Genomic DNA, 14,939 nt, shown 5'->3' on the forward strand with positions numbered 1-14,939 from the left:
TCGTCTTAGGAATACAACCTCCATCGATAACGAGGGAGATCTGCATAGGGTTTTATAGGGGTTACACTCCCTGTAGAGGGGTTGGGGGGTGGTATGGTATTATCCGGCAGGGTTTTGGCTGACTAATAATGGATAAACACGGGATTACTGTGCTTTTAATCTGATGGGAACTTCGTAGTGATCACAGTTAACATGGATGTATGTGTGTGTGTATCTTTTCAGTGACTGGCATATGTGTATACTATATAAATATATATATTCTGTGCAATATAATCACAGTTTGAAGAGTAGGTATTAATAGGGTGGTTTATACAGTGGTTTAACATTAACTAAAACAGTCAGTAATAAAAAGTGTCATTACCCATAAGCTTCACCACTTTACTGATGACTGGTGCTGGAGGGGAATGCCTTCACATGGTGGCATTGATATAACTAGGTGGCTCAACTGCCAGGTTAGACAAATGTCCCTCGGGTACTTCCCTATCCCCACAGAGGAGGATGGTGGCCTGCAGGAAGAGGGCAATTAAAGTCTGCACTCCACCAGGTTCACATTTCTGATGATCCACAGGTCATAATGACTGCACATGTGATGACCAAATTTACTGCCTCTGAAAGCTCTATTCTGTATTTTCAGAATGTTTGACACAGTAATGGTAATGATACTTTTTTTTCACTGACTTACACATTTTAAAATCAGGTAGTAAATTAACTGTAGTCTTTTTGAAACTTATGACCAAACCCAGAAGTATAGATTAAGATAGAATCCAATATATTTTTGCACAACCTTGCAGCATTGTTATTCTCTGGTATGCTTGTGTGGGTTAGGACTGTCATGTGTTTGTATAGTAGCCAAAAAGAAAAAAAATGTATCTTTGTTTTTTTAGCTGTTACATTTTGAAAAAACTGGATGAAACTTGAAATATTATTCACAACTGATTTATGTGTATGCCTGCTGTTTCTAGTACTACATCATAAAGATGGATCTTTATATAACATGTGAATTGCAGGATACATTCAGAAAGAATCTGTGTACAAAAAGAAAGTGAACAGCAACAATGTTCATTGTGAAACTAGTGACTGCCTGGATAAGGATTTTTTTTTTTTTTTCCCCTCCATTGTACAGGGACTCCTCATGTACTTTGAGGATATTTGGATTCACCTTTATTTTAAAATACAGTAATGATAAACAGACCGAACTTTTTGTTATTGGGAGACATCTGACATTATGTAAAGGAGAAATTAATAATAAACTGTATAAAGAGCTTGGCCTTTTGAAATGACAAAATAGATTTGGTAAATAAACACTGAAGGTTTTAGGGTTAACACTGCAGCACTTCCTTCATAAACCTTCAGTTCAAAGTGGAAATCTCTGTTGGCAATGCCAATGACTAAAGAGGTGAGAGGAGGGATGAGACTAGGGTGTATTGGTGTTGTGATGAGGAGAGGCAGATTGAGGTGTTCGAACATATGGAGAGGATGCAAGATGACAAGTGGGTGCAGAAGGTGAGATGTGTGAACACTGGGGTTAAGATTGTGAGAGGCAGACCAAAAACGACCTGGAACAAGGTCAGAATGGCCTCAGGGTTAAAGGACTGAGTAGGGAGGCTGCCAGAGAAAGCAGCATGGAAAGCCACCATTACATGACCAAGGCCAACACATGCAACCATGTTGAGGCCTTTATAAACAATATGAACAATACAGAACCTATGCAGCACTACCTCCAATAGCTCTATTGCAAAGAAAGACATGGTTCAATTTTTCTGCATCACTTCTTCATGACTAGCACCACATTCTACTGTTAATCTCTTCAATCAAGATGGGAAGATGGCAGTTTTGTGCCCGGTTAAAGTGAACAGAGTATTGTTAAATATTTGGGGTTTGTTTAAATCTGCACTGTTACATGACACCCCAAATCAAGAGTTCAATACCATGGGTTGTAGCTGTTACGGCTTGAGGCTTTGTAGCACCTGTACCTTAACTATGTATTCTGTACTCCATATTAAAACTGTCAGAGTACAGTACTGAGTTGTAAACTGTGCAGCAACTCGCATACAAAACTGCTACAAGGCCTATGCATTCTTTTTTTCATAGGAACTTCACATACAGCGACACTTTATACCCCAGAAGCATGAATTCATCCAGCATTGCCTGTTGCTGGAGGGACACAAGTCGAGTGGGAGCAATGGAAATGAGTTATCTGAGAGGAGCATGTGGAGTTACATGGAGAGACAAACTGACAATGGGGAAGTGAAGAAGCATTGTGGTGTGGATGTGATGGAAAGCGTTACCGGTATTAGAAATACAACTGAGGTGGTTTGGCCATGTGGAGAGGATGGAGTGAGAGACTAACTAGGGGAGTGCATGTGAGTGAGGTGAAGGGAGGGAGAAGGATGGGGAGACTGAAGATGAGATGGAACGATGGAGCAGAGAGTTATATGAGACAGGGGAGTGTAAGTTGGGGGAGAGCAGCAAAATGACAGGGGACAGGGCAACATGGGGGCAATTTGTGGCCACCCCTTATGGGATTAGGGTGTCTGGCTATAGACAGATTTCCTGGATCAGAATGAGAATTGTCCCAACCATGAGAGGGTTGCTGGTCCTTTGATGCCTCCCTAGGGCCTCAGGACAGGTACAGAGCCCTTCTTAGAAACCCCCTTGATCCCCAGAAGCTCCAATCTGCATCCTTAGGGGACCTTCCTAGGTCCTTTTTTGGGCCAAGCACCCCATAAAATGCTATATTTTTCCACAGGATTTAATTGTATTATTTAGTACTGAGTTACCCCATTCCGTGAGTCTGGCAGCTAACAATACTGATCATATTCTTTTAATAATTTAACCCTTTAACTCCCACGGATGCAGTTTGGCCTGAATATACAAAACAGATTAAGAGCAATTACAATGTCACTCGAGGTACTGACTCTAAACCCATCAGTTTACTTCCCACCTGAAGTACTGTGGTATGGTATTCAATGGCCACGTTGTTTCAGAGTTTCAGGCAATTACTTAAATACCCTGTTTAAATTAGAGTAAATGAAGATCTTTTAATCAGCTTCCTATCGTTTGGCATCAGACGTAAGAGTATTAATTTCGACCATAAGATTAAAATTAAAATAATAGTGTTAATTGGATCTGACCATGAGAACATCCATACCTATTTCGTGTTCTCTAACGTTTAAACACACTGGTATCTAGGTATTGCAAATCATTAAGTACCAGATTACTGATACCCAAACATCGCCGATAATTACTACCTGCCAGATTTCAGAATATGAATACCTACCTACCTATTGTACCTACCGAGCAACATACCTACCTACCATTATACCTACCTGCCTACCTACTTGCCACATTTCTTACCGAACACAAAAATAGCCGAAACAGACCAAATCACCCCAGCCTTCCTGGACGAGTTTGGACGAAGGCCGAACTCTCTAAAAACAAACCCACGGAGCCGACATCGCAAGTGGAGGCGAATGGTCCAGAGTAACGGGAGAGGAGGGTAAGAAACGGGGTGAAGGAAATAGGAAGGAGGGAGGGAAGAAGGAAGGAAGTAGCAGAATCTTAAGTAAGGAGTGGGCTGGGCATATCCTGGTCCACAAACAATATAAAGGAATTTCACATCTATATTATAATGATCCGATTTCTGTAGGTGTGTTTTAAACCGTAACACAGCAAAAACGGAGCATGTAGCGCAAATTTTTGTTAGACCAATGTGCCGTTAAAATGCTCTAACTTAAAGAATAAAACAATTTCCAGTCCAATCGGGCCACCGGTTCCCGAGTTATGACTTATTTCTGAAGATAGGAAGTGATTTGACATCGAGCGGAGGCAGCCGAAGGCCAGGTATACAGAATGAGATAGACAGATGGAGATACAGGCCGATAGAGATAGGGAGAGAGAGAGAGAGAGAGAGAGAGAGAGAGAGAGAGAGAGAGAGAGAGAGAGACTAATTGAAGGGAGGAAAGGTTACTAGATGACCTTAAGTATGAAGGGAAAAGGGAGAGAAGGAGGGAGGGAAGAAAAAAAAAGCGAATCAATGAAAAAACGTGTGTGTGTGTGTGTGTGTGTGTGTGTGTGTGTGTGTGTGTGTGTGTGTGAGAGAGAGAGAGAGAGAGAGAGAGAGAGAGAGAGAGAGAGAGAGAGAGAGAGAAGGATGGAAGGAAGGAAGGAACCAGGGAAGGAAAGAAAAGAAAAAGAAAGGAAGGAAAGAAGACAGGAAGGAAAGGAAACGAAGGAAGGACGGGAAGAAGGAAGAAAGGAGGGAGAGAAGGAAGGACGGAAAGAAGGAAGAAAAGAAGGAAGGAAGGAAAGAAAGAAAGAAGGAAGGAATGAGGGACGGAAATAAAGGAAACAAGAAGGAATGAAGGAAGGATGGAAAGAAGGAAATACCACAATAGAAGAAGCAAGAATGAGATTATTATGAGGCTGGGGGGGGGGTGAAGGACGTGTGGGAAAAACAGGAAGAGGAAGGAAGGGAGAATGACAGCAATAAAGAATGAAGGAAGGAAAGAAGAAAGGAAGGAAGTAAAGAGGGAAAGAAGGAAGGATCGAGGAATAGAACCAAGGAAGGAAGGATGGATGGAAGGAAGAATGGACGGAAGGAAGGAAGAATGAAGAAAGGAAGGAGAAAGACCGTGGGAAGGAAGGATGGAAGGAAGAAAAGAATAACGAAGGAAATACAATCAAATGAATAACACAAGTGAATGAGTGAATGAATGACGATGAAGGAAATGCAGGTGAGTGAAGAACAGGGATATGAGGCACGAGAACTTCTTATACACGTCTGTCTTGCATCATTCTCGTGTTCCATCTCAGTTACTTACATCCATCTTATTTCCTCCTTCCTACATCATTATTGTAACTGCGACGGAGGGAGGGGGGGAGGGGAGAAAGGAAGGAAGGAGAGAGAGGGAGAGGGAAGAAAGGAGGGAAGGAAAGAAGCGAGGGAGGGAGGGAAGGACGAAGAAAAGAATGAGGAGTAAATAAGGAAGGAAGACAAAACAAGAAAGATTTAGGAAAAACACAAGGAAGGAAGGAAGGAAGGAAGGAAAGAGAAGGAATGAAAGAATGACGAAAGGAAAAGACAAGGCCAAATGAAAGAATGAAGGAAGGAGGGAATGAATGAATGAAGGAATAGGAAGGATGTCTATGCGGTTGAGTGGCAAGGATTTGAAGGTTTTTGTTACACACGGTTAACTCATACACCTCATACTCTCACTCCGTCTCCCTCCCTCCTCCACACATCCCTCTTCCTTCTCTCCCTCCCTCCTTCTCACATTCCTCTTCCTTCTCTCCCTCCCTCCCTACCTCCTCCTTCTCCTCACATCCCCCCTCCTTCTTTCTTTTTACAGATACAAAAGTTTGCCTAATATTTCACCTCTTGTACTTGTCACTTTCCCTTGCTGGCTAACATTCCTAAGCTGAGAGAGGCTTGGTATGTTTCTCTGCCTAATATTTCACCTCTGCTTGTCACTTTTCTCTGCTGGCTATTATTTCTAAGCTCAGAGAGGTTTGATATGTTTCTCTGCCTAATATTTCACCTCCCCAACTTGTCACTTTCCCCTGCTGGCTAACATTCCTAAGCTGAGAAGAGGCTTGGTATGTTTCTCTGGCCTTAGATGATTCTCACTACGACGCGTCAGGGAGGAAAGTGACGGACATGTTATAAAGTGTGAAGCAAGGCAGACAGACTGGAATTGTAGACTCACTTTCACCCTAACTACTCACCTTCATTATCTCATTACCAAATAACTACGATAAATGACTTAATAACCTCAATTACTACCCATTTATTTCCCACGCGACCTTCCTTTATAACTGCACAAAATCACAATTATTATTTTTTAATTTGTCAAACGTCCTTCCTTATTAAACAACGCAAAATTATCCAAAAATTTCTCTATCATATTTTTTCAATTATAGTTTCCCATTTCGACTTTCCTTTTAAAATTCCTTTGTCTGTATTTTATTTATTTATTCTTTTTTTTTTTTTTTACATAAGGTTTCTTTCTCATTTTTTTCCAAGTATTTTTGCGACAGAGTTGAAGGGCATGGAAGGTGTGTGTGTGTGTGTGTGTGTGTGTGTGTGTGTGTGTGTGTGTGTGTGTGTGTGTGTGTGTGTGTGTGTGTGTGTGTGTGTGTGTGTGTGTGTGTGTGTGTGTGTGTGTGTGTGTGTGTGTGTGTGTGTGATGAAGAAGGAACCAAAGACTGACAGCTGCCAAAAAGGTGTTGCTCTCAATGGAAAGAAAGACAGCCTAAATGAGAGAGAGAGAGAGAGAGAGAGAGAGAGAGAGAGAGAGAGAGAGAGAGAGAGAGAGAGATCCTTGAAAACTAGCTCACAAATTCAGTTCCAAATTTTACCCAAGTATTTCGAAACAGATTATTGAATGTTCCCCGACACGACACTGAATAATATTACTGTTTCTGTTACCCTCTCTCTCTCTCTCTCTCTCTCTCTCCCTCTCCCTCATCTTTGTTACGTCTCTGTTTTTCCTTTTCATCTTTTTCAGCCTCCATTTCTTTCTTTCATTTCTCCTCGCTCTCGCTGACCCGTCCTCGCCCTCTTGCTCATCCCTGTCACGTCTCTCTCTCTCTCTCTCTCCCTCTCTCTCTCTCTCATCTTTGTTTCGTCTCTCTTTGTTGTTCGTTCTCATCTTTGTCAACGTTCATTTCTTCCCTTTCTCCTTTCACCTCTCTCTCTCTCTCTCTCTCTCTCTCTCTCTCTCTCTCTCTCTCTCTCTCTCAGACACGCACACACACACACACACACACAATGGTTGAATAATCTCAGTTTACACCATCATCATCATCACCACCACCACTACCACCACCAAAACCAACATCACCATCATCTAAATAATTATGTTGTGAGGTGGGGAGTGGCGGGCGCTGCTGGTGCTGCTGCTGCTGATGATGATGATGATGACGACAATAATAATAATGATGATGATGTTGATAACTAGAGAGCACTCAGACAGCGCATACCTCCGCCAATGCCATTAATCAAGGATGCGGATCCGTGGAGATATTGTGTGGAATACATAGGATCCGGATCCGACCCCAAATTTAATACATTGTTCCCTGACCCACGTCCCACTCTTCCACATAGTTTTATTGAAATTCACTGAAAAATCTTGCAGGTTTTATACACAGGATCCGGATCAAAATCAATCAATTCTTCCTTGGCTCATGGCCCACCCTTCCACCAAGTTTCATTAAAATTCACTGAGAACTTCTGGAAATATTGTCTGGACCGACAGAGAGAAAGACACAGGTGAATACATAACCTCCCCCAACTTCTTCGGCGGGGGTAATAGCGATAACAACATCAAGTATGAGTTTGTGGGGTGAAGGCTGCCTCGTAACGCGCTACGGTTCCACGCCATACAACCTTACCTCAAAGGCTCTCACGAAATAATAATAATAATAATAATAATAATAAATAATAGAATAAAATGAAGGTAAATGTGTAAATAAATAAACCCGCTAAGGACGTAGGCTAGTCTCATCATCTTTAAATGATTTGGATGGATATTCATTTTTTTCTTTGGGGGGGGGTTCCTAGGGGTATGAGGGGGCTATGGGGTTCACACACACACACACACACACACACACTTTCTCTCTCTCTCTCTGTTACATCTGTTTTTCGCTTATCCTAGTCAATTTCTATTTTTCCCTCCCTCTCCCATCCCCCCCCTCTCTCTCTCTCTCTCTCTCATCTTTGTTATGTCTCTCTTCGTTTTTCGTTACATCCTTGTTGACTTTCAAATCTCCCCCCCCCTCTCTCTTTCTCTCTCTCTCTCTGGGTTCATGGAGGATACTGTCTGACCCAAGGTTAAAAACAACTGTGTGTGTGTGTGTGTGTGTGTGTGTGTGTGTGTGTGTGTGTGTGTGTGTGTGTGTGTGTGTGTTATTCTATTTACTGTTTTAAGGTAGTGTCTATAAGCATCTTCAAGGAATCTGCTTTTTTCTAAGGCAAAAAGAAAGAAACAAAGGCTGAACGCTAACAAAAAAGCCCTTTGGTGAGGGGAGAGAGAGAGAGAGAGAGAGAGAGAGAGAGAGAAAATACTGGAGGTCATAGGCAGAGGAAAATGCATACTAAGGAAGACGCGTGCAAAGTTGATCAACTGCATACATACCGGTAAAGCACTTTGTTGCAATGTTGCTGTTTGTGCTTTGAAATATTGTCAAAGTAACGCCAATATATCTCAAAGTCAAAGAAACGAGACGGAAATATACCTCTACACCCTTTCCCTGGCACTTCTTCGTGACGAGCATCATATCAAAGTTAGAGAGAAATTAAGTTTGAAATATATAGAGTTGCCCATACCTTTCAACGGATGGGCAGGTAAAAAAAAAAAAAAAAACAGGTAATTTTAAATATTTGAGCCTTGGGGAGGGGAGGGAGGGAGGGAGGGGAGGGAGGGAGGGGAGGGAGGGAGGGGAAGGGGGAGGGGAGGGCAGGGTTAGCGATCGAGACAGACAGGTGTGCAAGACAGGTGTGACGAATCCTAAAAATATAAACCCACGGAACACGTATGACAGACACTGATAGATAGATAGTGACAGATAGATACAAGCTGATAGATAGATAAAGGGATAGATAGACAGATAAAAGGATAGACAGATAGACAGATACATGAATGGATAGATAGGGAATGACAACAGATTAACACAAGAATTAAGACTTGTTAAAAATTCTCTCTCTCTCTCTCTCTCTCTCACTCACTCTCTCTCTCTCTGTCCTTCCCCCCTTTTTCAGTGACCCGAATCGACCCCTACTCATGAACAACCCCCCGTCTCCTTATTTTATGTATATCAGGACAGAGAGAGAGAGAGAGAGAGAGAGAGAGAGAGAGAGAGAGAGAGATACTGCAGGCTAGTGACATTGCAACTTGATGATGATGATGATGATGATGATGATGACGATGGAGGGAGGAGGTTAATGGAGGTCTTCTTGCAACAGATAGACAATTTTATGCAATTTCTGGGTTGCAATGTGTGTATTTTTTTTATTCTGACGAGTAAGTGTGTGTGTGTGTGTGTGTGTGTGTGTGTGTGTGTGTGTGTGTGTGTGTGTGTGTGTGTGTGTGTGTCTAGATATAGGCTTCACAACCCATTCCCTGGAGCGCAACAGTCCCCTTACATACCATACACCTCCACATGTCACCACTTGGACGCTAAGACCCACCGTCCATATTGAATACATGCAAGGACTACCCCACACAGGACTGATGTATTGGCACTATCGCAAGTTTGATTTAACCTGACAATCACTCAAACAGAGGGTTGTTTTGACTAGTAACCAAGGAGACTCAATGCTTTTACGTGACCTGTTTCGCTCAGGTAAGAACAGATTAAATTAACACACCTGGGAATGCGGATCAAGGTTTTCCAGTCCTGTTATTGAGAGAGAGAGAGAAAGAGAGAGCGAGAGAGAGAGAGAGAGAGAGAGAGAGAGAGAGAGAGAGAGAGAGAGAGAGAGAGAGAGAGAGAGAGTGTGTGTGTGTGTGTCATGTAACAACACTAACTTGTAAAATTATAGTTTCTCTCTCTCTCCCTCCCTCCCTCTCTCTCTCTCTCTCTCTCTCTCTCTCTCTCTCTCTCTCTCCCTCTCTCTCTCTCTCTCTTCCTTCAAACAGTCTCCCCTTCACCTCAGTAACATATTCGAACATGTAATATGGAAATGAAAAAAATCAAGTCATGAAGGAATAACTGTAATAAAAAAAAAAAACAATCCCTGAGTCTACCTGGCTTCTCACCTGTAATCCTTTCACTACCTATTTTGTATCCTATTTATCCTATTTGTCTCCTGGTCAACTCTGGAACTGGCTCCCTCTGTCTGCATTTCCTACTGCCTACGACCTCCAGTCTTTCAAACGCAGTGTGTCCAGGCATCTCAAAACGAATGGATCTTGAATTTGGCTCTCTGTTATCTTGTTTTTGTTTTTTTTCTTGGAGGGGAGAATTTGGCGGGTCTGGCCTTTGGTTCCTTCTTCCTTTACACACACACACACACACACACACACACACACACACACACACACACACACACACACACACCTTAAACATACATAAATAAGTGCCTCAAATCCCTCCTTTTCCTCTCTTCCACTCCATTTTACCAGCCACAATAACCAATAAAGAATAAATCGAAAAAAATATTACATCACGTACAGCCTTATTAGAGAGCAACTGTATTGATAACTACAGCATGACGCAAAAATAATGTACATATGTTTTTATTCCTCTCATTTTGCGTCCGGCTGTTATCATGTTCTGTAAATTCTCTCTCTCTCTCTCTCTCTCTCTCTCTCTCTCTCTCTCTCTCTCAATACTCCTAAATGCCTCCACGTCGTTCTCTCCCCGTCATCAGTCTGCCCTCTCTCCACCTCACCTGCTGGAGGATCAACACGTGTAACAGCCAAACTAAATCGCAATGGAATAGGTGTTACGAAATACAGAGAGAGTAGTTACCCAATGCTTATTTTTCACGGTCTACGGTACAAAGTCATTTATAGGGAAATCCAACTCTCTCTCTCTCTCTCTCTCTCTCTCTCTCTCTCTCTCTCTCTCTCTCATGTACAGGGCACGGTTGGCTGGTCACTGTCGGGACATGAATCAGAGGAGAGAGAAAGGGAAATTATTAAGTCGATGATTATTTTCAAGACGTAAGATTATCTGACACTAATTCGTTTATATATACGTAGATAGATAGATAGACAGATAGACAGATAGATAGACTGACAAATGGATAGATAGATAGAATATGAGTATCTTGATGGTATTTTAGATTATCACTGTTAACTCTAGGTCAATCTTTTTCTTCTGCTTCTCCTCCTCCTCCTCCTCTTCTTCCTCCTCCTCCTCCTCCTCCTCCTCCTCCCAGTGACCCAGTTCCTCAGATGAAAAAAAACCTAAGACGTAATTGTTTGTTTCAGAGAGAGAGAGAGAGGGAGAGAGAGAGAGAGAATTAAGGGGTGACTAAGCTATCCTAAGTGTCACCATCAACTGACCTTTGCCCACACAACCTTGCTTCACATACGCTTTCACTAGGTCACACACACACACACACACACACACACACACACACACACACACACACAAGCCCCAGGTCCCTTGAACTGGCTTACTGGTGCTTGGGAGTGGCTTGCAGTGGCTTAATACAGCTTAATTACAACCCTGAAAATGAACAGGCGAGAACTGGATAAGACGAAGCATAATTACTCTGATAATCACCTCTAATTACCTGACATGACCTTCCTTATCACCTGAGAATTAATTGGTTTGGCTTGGTATCTCTGACTATGGGATGAGAATGGCTTGGCTTTGGTTTAGAATACATACATTAGGAGGAACACACTGAGGTGGTATGGCTATGTGGAGAGCATGGAGAGTGAGAGACTGACGAGGAGAGTGTATGTGAGTGAGGTGGAGGGGGAGGCCAAGGATGAGATGGAGTGGAGACATATATTGAGAGAGAGGGGGGTGTGAGCTGGGAGCAGGGCAATGAAATGAAGTGGGGACAGGGTGATATGGAGGCGATTTGTTTGTGGCCACCCCTTACGGGATTAAGGCGTCTGGCAATAGATAGACAGATAAGACAGACATACCACTGGCTTGGAACAGGGATTGGTTTAGGTCACTGGGTTACGATCTGCACTAGCCACTCCTACGATACACCTCACCCCCCCAATGTTCCTTGAGAGACAGACAGACCTTCTTAAGATAATTTCCTTAAGTCAGCCCATATTTGTTCTCCTTCCCCTCCTCCTTGACAGCATAAATCACTCAGAAAACGGTGCTCCTTGTAAGATTATGATGCTCCTTCCAAGACGATGATAGCCACTGTATTTTCGCCTCTAATACCCCTCTTCCTTTGGCCTAAAATCATCTCCCCATCCCAAACTGACACTATAACGATGCTAGTCACGAAGATGTGCTAGGGAAGGGGATCCCAAATTTTCGGGAGCCCTTTTTCGAGTCGGGGGGGGGGGGAATGAAGCCTACATCTACTCCCCCCACAACGAAAAGTTTCTTGACTAAAAAAAATAATAAATCGCTTGTTCGTGGGTGCTAAGGATGAAATGACGTCATGATAATTAAGGGGTGTGTTCTCTCTCATGCGTGACTGACAAGGATAGCGTAAAAATTAAAGAGAAATACATGAGAGAGAGAGAGAGAGAGAGAGAGAGAGAGAGAGAGAGAGAGAGAGAGAGAGAGAGAGAGAGTATTTTACTGTTTAGATGAGACTGTGTGTGTGTGTGTGTGTGTGTGTGTGTGTGTGTGTGAGAGAGAGAGAGAGAGAGAGAGAATTTTACTGTTTAGATGAGACTGTGTGTGTGTGTGTGTGTGTGTGTGTGTGTGTGTGTGTGTGTGTGTGTGTGTGAGAGAGAGAGAGAATTTTACTGTTTAGATGAGACTGTGTGTGTGTGTGTGTGTGTGTGTGTGTGTGTGTGTGTGTGTGTGTGTGTGTGTGTGTGTGTAGGGGACAGTACATATTTTCCCCACTTTTTCCTAAGTTTTTTTTCCCCACTGTGTCCACCACAAAGGGCTGTGTGGACCACTGTGACCGTCTTCCGGGTGCACATACATACATACACATACATACGTACATAAATACATTCAGGCATACATACATACATACATTTCAGACATACATACACACAAACAGTTTATACACACACACACACACACACACACACACACACACACACTCTCATATCTAAACACGATAAAATGTCTGTCTGTCTGTCTGTCTCTCTCATATCTAAACACAACAAAATCTATCTGCCTCTCTCTCTCTCTCTCTCTCAAAATCACCCTCACACGAAACAGTTTGACACCCGAACGAAGATTTCTGAAAAACCCCCATATAATCCCACGTTAAGTATCGTTCGTAGTGGATATGGGACGATGGGGGGGGACTTAAGTAATTTTCCCAGCCTGAAATAGTAATGGCTCTGTAATTTGCCTGATATGACCTTGATTATGTCGGGAAAGCGACTGAACTAGCGATGAAGGTTGAAATATTGAGTGGAATAAGGACTGAAAGAGTGATGGTGAATATCTATCTATCTATCTATCCATCTATCTATGTTAAATTGATGGGAATAGGGAGAGAAAGAGTCAAGGTGAATATCTATCTATCCATCTATCTATCTATCCATGTTAAATTGATGGGAATAGGGAGAGAAAGAGTCAAGGTGAACATCTATCTATCCATCTATCTATCTATGTTAAATTGATGGGAATAGGGAGAGAAAGAGTCAAGGTGAATATCTATCTATCCATCTATCTATCTATCTGTTAAGCTGATAGGAATAAGGATTGACTGGTGTAATGGTGAATATCTATCTATCTATCTATCTATATATCTATGCTTCTATGTCTGTCTAGTCCTCCATCTATCTCTATGTCCATCTATCTGTAGCTAGTTATATCTATCCATCTATCTATCTATCTATGCTTCCATGTGTCCATCCCCCAATCTATCTATTTGCCGATCGATCTATACCTAATTATCGCTGTATATCTATCTACCTATCTATCTACTTGTCCATCTATCTATCTATCTATCTACCACCCACAAAACGGCCTATGTAGTGAGGATGCAAGTCATAGGTTACGCCAAGGGGACGCAATTTCTTGAGAGAGAGAGAGAGAGAGAGAGAGAGAGAGAGAGAGAGAGAGAGAGAGAGAGAGAGAGAGAGAGAGAGAGAGAGAGAGAGAGAGCAGCAAAATTATATACTTAAAATTCCACCTTTTTTCAAAATTTATTTATTTATTGTATATCTAGGGGCATGAAAAGCTCCGTTGCATCTGACTGTTAGCGATTTATTCACGCCTTAAAATTCTCCTGTATGGTTATATATACACTTTTGATATCGAAATAGTTTGCATCAATAAAAGATAATATTATGGTGGAATGAGCAGAATGAATCGCTATGGCAGAGGTGTTGAGAAATCTAGCCCACTACAGAATATTTAAGGATAAGTAGGTACAGTATTCTCTCTCTCTCTCTCTCTCTCTCTCTCTCTCTCTCTCTCTCACACACACACACACACACACACACACACACACACACCCTCTCTCTCTCTCTCTCTCTCTCTCTCTCACACACACACACACACACACACACACACACACACACACACACACCTCTCACCCAGGAAGTAGATTATCTCATTAACCTTGCAATCCGTCCGAAACCCACCCTAGCCACCCACATACACACATACATACATACACACATACATACATACACACATCCATACACACAAACATTCCATACACATACATACACAAACATTACAAATACACACATACACAAACATTACACAGATACAAACAAACCTACATACATACACACAAACCTACACACACAAAACATACATACATACACACAACTACTCAACATTTGCCAGAAGTGACGATGATCCAGACGGTGGGTATTGGTGCAGATTTGGTGACGTTACTACCGTCACATCAGTCATGAGATATCCCTAGCATTAACACAATATAGACGGTGGGTATGAGTGCAGAAGTGGTAGCATGTGGAGGCTGCTGGGGACGAATTCTCTGCTGGTGTGTGTGTGTGTGTGTGTGTGTGTGTGTGTGTGAGAGAGAGAGAGAGAGAGAGAGAGAGAGAGAGAGAGAGAGAGAGAGAGGTCAGCACTAGAGGTAACTGGCATTTACAGAACAATACTAAGTTGGAGTACAAAATAAATGTAATGATAGAGTACAGAAGGGCATGTGTAGTTGCAAAAGTACATATCAGCATTATTACCACCACCAGCACCACCACCACCACCACCATCATCGTCACAGCGCATGGGAGGACGGTTAGCCTCAGGGAACGGGTCACCTAGTCTATACACGACCTCTAACATATTAAAGGGCACAAAAACATTCATATATAAAACTCAACTTCACAAAC

The sequence above is a fragment of the Coenobita brevimanus genome, chromosome 72 (genome assembly GCF_032717465.1).
Source record: "Coenobita brevimanus isolate Jiangsu-jjx chromosome 72, ASM3271746v2, whole genome shotgun sequence".
NCBI lineage: Eukaryota > Metazoa > Arthropoda > Malacostraca > Decapoda > Coenobitidae > Coenobita > Coenobita brevimanus.